We start from the raw sequence: 5676 nt of genomic DNA on the forward strand, positions 1-5676 counted from the left end.
CGGTTCTCCGGCAGCCCTTCTCTCTCTCGGCCTCGCGGGCAGATCGCCCCGGTTCTCCGGCAGCCCTTCTCTCTCTCGGCCTCGCGGGCAGATCGCCCCGGTTCTCCGGCAGCCCTTCTCTCTCTCGGCCTCGCGGGCAGATCGCCCCCGGTCCTCCGGCAGCCCTTCTCTCTCTCGGCCTCGCGGGCAGATCGCCCCCGGTCCTCCGGCAGCCCTTCTCTCTCTCGGCCTCGCGGGCAGATCGCCCCGGTCCTCCGGCAGCCCTTCTCTCTCTCGGCCTCGCGGGCAGATCGCCCCGGTTCTCCGGCAGCCCTTCTCTCTCTCGGCCTCGCGGGCAGATCGCCCCGGTTCTCCGGCAGCCCTTCTCTCTCTCGGCCTCGCGGGCAGATCGCCCCGGTTCTCCGGCAGCCCTTCTCTCTCTCGGCCTCGCGGGCAGATCGCCCCGGTTCTCCGGCAGCCCTTCTCTCTCTCGGCCTCGCGGGCAGATCGCCCCGGTTCTCCGGCAGCCCTTCTCTCTCTCGGCCTCGCGGGCAGATCGCCCCGGTTCTCCGGCAGCCCTTCTCTCTCTCGGCCTCGCGGGCAGATCGCCCCGGTTCTCCGGCAGCCCTTCTCTCTCTCGGCCTCGCGGGCAGATCGCCCCGGTTCTCCGGCAGCCCTTCTCTCTCTCGGCCTCGCGGGCAGATCGCCCCGGTTCTCCGGCAGCCCTTCTCTCTCGGCCTCGCTGTGCCAAGCTTTTCCGGGAAAGACGGGAGCCGGGACAAAGCCACAGGCAGACTCGTCCCGGCTAGGCGGCACCTCCTCTGCCCTGCCGACCGCACCACCGCGGTCGCTCCCTTCCGCCTTAAACACAGGCACGGCATGAAGCCAACCTGTGGGGATGCGGCCCGTCACCTCGCTCCCATAATACGGACAGATGAGTCCGAAGGCGCCCAAGCCTCCAAGGGGACTGATGGAGCTTGACCGGGAAAAGGCGCCACCGCAGGCCGCCTCTTACGATGAGGCAGCCGGAGGCAGCCGGCAACAGCGACCCCTTGGAGAACTTCCGCAGCCGGCCGGGACAACAGGTCTACCCAGCACCGGCCGAAATACGACTAAGTCCCGCCGGATCCGGGGTAGACCTGGTGTCCCGCCGGCCCCGGGGTAGACCTGGTGTCCCCGGCCACGGGGTAGACCTGGTGTCCCGCCGGATCCGGGGTAGACCTGGTGTCCCGGGCTCCGGGGTAGACCTGGTGTCCCGCCGGCCCCGGGGTAGACCTGGTGTCCCCGGCCACGGGGTAGACCTGGTGTCCCGCGGGCTCCGGGGTAGACCTGGTGTCCCGCCGGCCCCGGGGTAGACCTGGTGTCCCCGGCCACGGGGTAGACCTGGTGTCCCGCCGGATCCGGGGTAGACCTGGTGTCCCGGGCTCCGGGGTAGACCTGGTGTCCCGCCGGCCCCGGGGTAGACCTGGTGTCCCCGGCCACGGGGTAGACCTGGTGTCCCGCGGGCTCCGGGGTAGACCTGGTGTCCCGCCGGCCCCGGGGTAGACCTGGTGTCCCCGGCCACGGGGTAGACCTGGTGTCCCGCCGGCCCACGGGGTAGACCTGGTGTCCCGGGCTCCGGGGTAGACCTGGTGTCCCGCCGGCCCCGGGGTAGACCTGGTGTCCCCGGCCAGGGGGTAGACCTGGTGTCCCGCGGGATCCGGGGTAGACCTGGTGTCCCGCCGGCCCCGGGGGTAGACCTGGTGTCCCGCCGGCCCCGGGGTAGACCTGGTGTCCCGAGCTCCGGGGTAGACCTGGTGTCCCGCCGGCCCCGGGGTAGACCTGGTGTCCCGCGGGATCCGGGGTAGACCTGGTGTCCCGCCGGCCCCGGGGTAGACCTGGTGTCCCCGGCCACGGGGTAGACCTGGTGTCCCGCCGGATCCGGGGTAGACCTGGTGTCCCGCCGGCCCCGGGGTAGACCTGGTGTCCCCGGCCACGGGGTAGACCTGGTGTCCCGCCGGATCCGGGGTAGACCTGGTGTCCCGCCGGCCCCGGGGTAGACCTGGTGTCCCCGGCCACGGGGTAGACCTGGTGTCCCGCCGGCCCCGGGGTAGACCTGGTGTCCCGGGCTCCGGGGTAGACCTGGTGTCCCGCCGGCCCCGGGGTAGACCTGGTGTCCCCGGCCACGGGGTAGACCTGGTGTCCCGCCGGATCCGGGGTAGACCTGGTGTCCCGCCGGCCCCGGGGTAGACCTGGTGTCCCCGGCCACGGGGTAGACCTGGTGTCCCGCGGGATCCGGGGTAGACCTGGTGTCCCGCCGGCCCCGGGGTAGACCTGGTGTCCCCGGCCACGGGGTAGACCTGGTGTCCCGCCGGATCCGGGGTAGACCTGGTGTCCCGGGCGGCGGGGTAGACCTGGTGTCCCCGGCCACGGGGTAGACCTGGTGTCCCGCGGGATCCGGGGTAGACCTGGTGTCCCGCCGGCCCCGGGGTAGACCTGGTGTCCCCGGCCACGGGGTAGACCTGGTGTCCCGCCGGATCCGGGGTAGACCTGGTGTCCCGGGCGGCGGGGTAGACCTGGTGTCCCGCCGGCCCCGGGGTAGACCTGGTGTCCCCCGGCCACGGGGGTAGACCTGGTGTCCCGCCGGATCCGGGGTAGACCTGGTGTCCCGGGCGGCGGGGTAGACCTGGTGTCCCGGGCGGCGGGGTCGACCTGGTGTCCCGCGGCCCGGGGTAGACCTGGTGTCCCGGGCGGCGGGGTAGACCTGGTGTCCCGGGGCCCGGGGTAGACCTGGTGTCCAAGGCCCCGGGGTAGACCTGGTGTCCCGGGGCCCGGGGTAGACCTGGTGTCCAAGGCCCCGGGGTAGACCTGGTGTCCCGGGGCCCGGGGTAGACCTGGTGTCCAAGGTCCCGGGGTAGACCTGGTGTCCCGGGCCCCGGGGTAGACCTTGTGTCCCGCCGGCCCCGGGGTAGACCTGGTGCCTCACCCTCCCCATCGAGCCCGGAGCCGGGCAACGCTCGCAGCCTCATATCACCCCGGAGCCAGACGGCTCGATCGGCCCCGTCCCGCGCAATGAACCCCACCCCGCTTTCCAGATTAATACCTACTTCATGGCCGCTCTAGTCGCTTGGAACGAGAAACTCATCCGGAAAAAACAAACAGACCATAACCATTGGCACATTTTATTTCTCCTCCTTTCGTATCCAGAGCACTCCCAGCCGAGCCGACGGGCAACCCGTGCCCCGTGGTCTGCCTGCTGACACGCTGAACTGGCGAAACAGCGCCCCCGCCCCCGCCCCGTCCCACCCACGCCCTCCTGAGACCCTACACAGCCCGGCCCCCCTGGCCCCGATGCGGCTCGCCCCGCCCCGCCCAGCGGTAGAGGCGGCCGCCGCCGGCACCACCGCCAGCACACAGGCGGCCACTTTCGGGCGGGTTCTTTCACGGTCCGCAGAGGTCTTCCGCCCTCGACCTCAGTCCAGGGGGCCGTGGGGGCTCGGTGCCGAGGCGCCCGGGGCCGGCACGAAGCCGCCGGCCCTTGGCCCTCGTCCGCACACAGACACAGATACAGCGCCACACCCACCGACCCCCCCCCCCCCCCCCGTGCGCACGCTCACTCCCCAAGGTCATCCCTTCAGGCCACCACACCGCCCCCTCGCCGCCCCCCGCCACCTGCCCCCGCCCCCCCGCCGGGCGGCGGGGCACGCCCACCCGCCCGCCCGCCTGCCTGGCTGCCCGTCCGCATGCACGCTCTCGCGTGCCCTCACTCCCTGGCCCTGGCCCCGTCCCCGTCCCCGCCACCGCCCCCTGCCCTTACCCCTGCCCTTGCCGTCTCTGTCGGAGCCGCCCACGCCCGTCGGCGGTTGGGGGCGCCCCACCCAGCCTCTCCCATCAGCCTCCCTGGCGCCGTCTGCATACCTTTCCCGCTTGCTAGGCACCCGTAGAGGAAGGCCGGCCAGGGACCACAGGTCTAGCCACGGGCTAGGCGGCCGTGAGCTAGGGCCGGCGCGGGACACCAGGTCTACCCCGGGGCCAGCGGGACACCAGGTCTACCCCGGGCCCTGGGACACCAGGTCTACCCCGCTGCCCGGGACAACAGGTCTATCCCCCGGGGCCGGCGGGACACCAGGTCTACCCCGGGGACATGGACACCAGGTCTACCCCGGGGCCCGGGACACCAGGTCTACCCCGGGGCCTTGGACACCAGGTCTACCCCGGGGCCCGGGACACCAGGTCTACCCCGGGCCCTGGGACACCAGGTCTACCCCGCCGCCCGGGACAACAGGTCTACCCCGGGGCCTTGGACACCAGGTCTACCCAGGGTATTAGGACACCAGGTCTACCCCGGGCCCTGGGACACCAGGTCTACCCCGCCGCCCGGGACACCAGGTCTACCCCGGGGACTTGGACACCAGGTCTACCCCGCCGCCCGGGACACCAGGTCTACCCCGGGTCCTGGGACACCAGGTCTACCCCGCCGCCCGGGACACCAGGTCTACCCCGGGGACTTGGACACCAGGTCTACCCCGGGCCCTGGGACACCAGGTCTACCCCGCCGCCCGGGACACCAGGTCTACCCCGGGCCCTGGGACACCAGGTCTACCCCGCCGCCCGGGACACCAGGTCTACCCCGGGGACTTGGACACCAGGTCTACCCCGCCGCCCGGGACACCAGGTCTACCCCGGGTCCTGGGACACCAGGTCTACCCCGCCGCCCAGGACACCAGGTCTACCCCGGGGACTTGGACACCAGGTCTACCCCGGGCCCTGGGACACCAGGTCTACCCCGCCGCCCGGGACACCAGGTCTACCCCGGGGACATGGACACCAGGTCTACCCCGGGGCCCGGGACACCAGGTCTACCCCGCCGCCCGGGACACCAGGTCTACCCCCGGGGACATGGACACCAGGTCTACCCCGGGGCCCGGGACACCAGGTCTACCCCGGGGCCTTGGACACCAGGTCTACCCCGGGGCCCGGGACACCAGGTCTACCCCGGGTCCTGGGACACCAGGTCTACCCCGCCGCCCGGGACAACAGGTCTACCCCGGGGCCTTGGACACCAGGTCTACCCAGGGTATTAGGACACCAGGTCTACCCCGGGCCCTGGGACACCAGGTCTACCCCGCCGCCCGGGACACCAGGTCTACCCCGGGGACTTGGACACCAGGTCTACCCCGCCGCCCGGGACACCAGGTCTACCCCGGGTCCTGGGACACCAGGTCTACCCCGCCGCCCGGGACACCAGGTCTACCCCGGGGACTTGGACACCAGGTCTACCCCGGGCCCTGGGACACCAGGTCTACCCCGCCGCCCGGGACACCAGGTCTACCCCGGGCCCTGGGACACCAGGTCTACCCCGCCGCCCGGGACACCAGGTCTACCCCGGGGATTGGACACCAGGTCTACCCCGCCGCCCGGGACACCAGGTCTACCCCGGGTCCTGGGACACCAGGTCTACCCCGCCGCCCGGGACACCAGGTCTACCCCGGGGACTTGGACACCAGGTCTACCCCGGGCCCTGGGACACCAGGTCTACCCCGCCGCCCGGGACACCAGGTCTACCCCGGGCCCTGGGACACCAGGTCTACCCCGCCGCCCGGGACAACAGGTCTATCCCCCGGGGCGGGCGGGACACCAGGTCTACCCCGGGGACATGGACACCAGGTCTACCCCGGGGACTTGGACACCAGGTCTACCCCGGGCCCTGGGACACCA

This window comes from Melospiza georgiana, chromosome 30 (assembly GCF_028018845.1).
Source record: "Melospiza georgiana isolate bMelGeo1 chromosome 30, bMelGeo1.pri, whole genome shotgun sequence".
In the NCBI taxonomy this organism is placed as follows: Eukaryota; Metazoa; Chordata; class Aves; order Passeriformes; family Passerellidae; genus Melospiza; species Melospiza georgiana.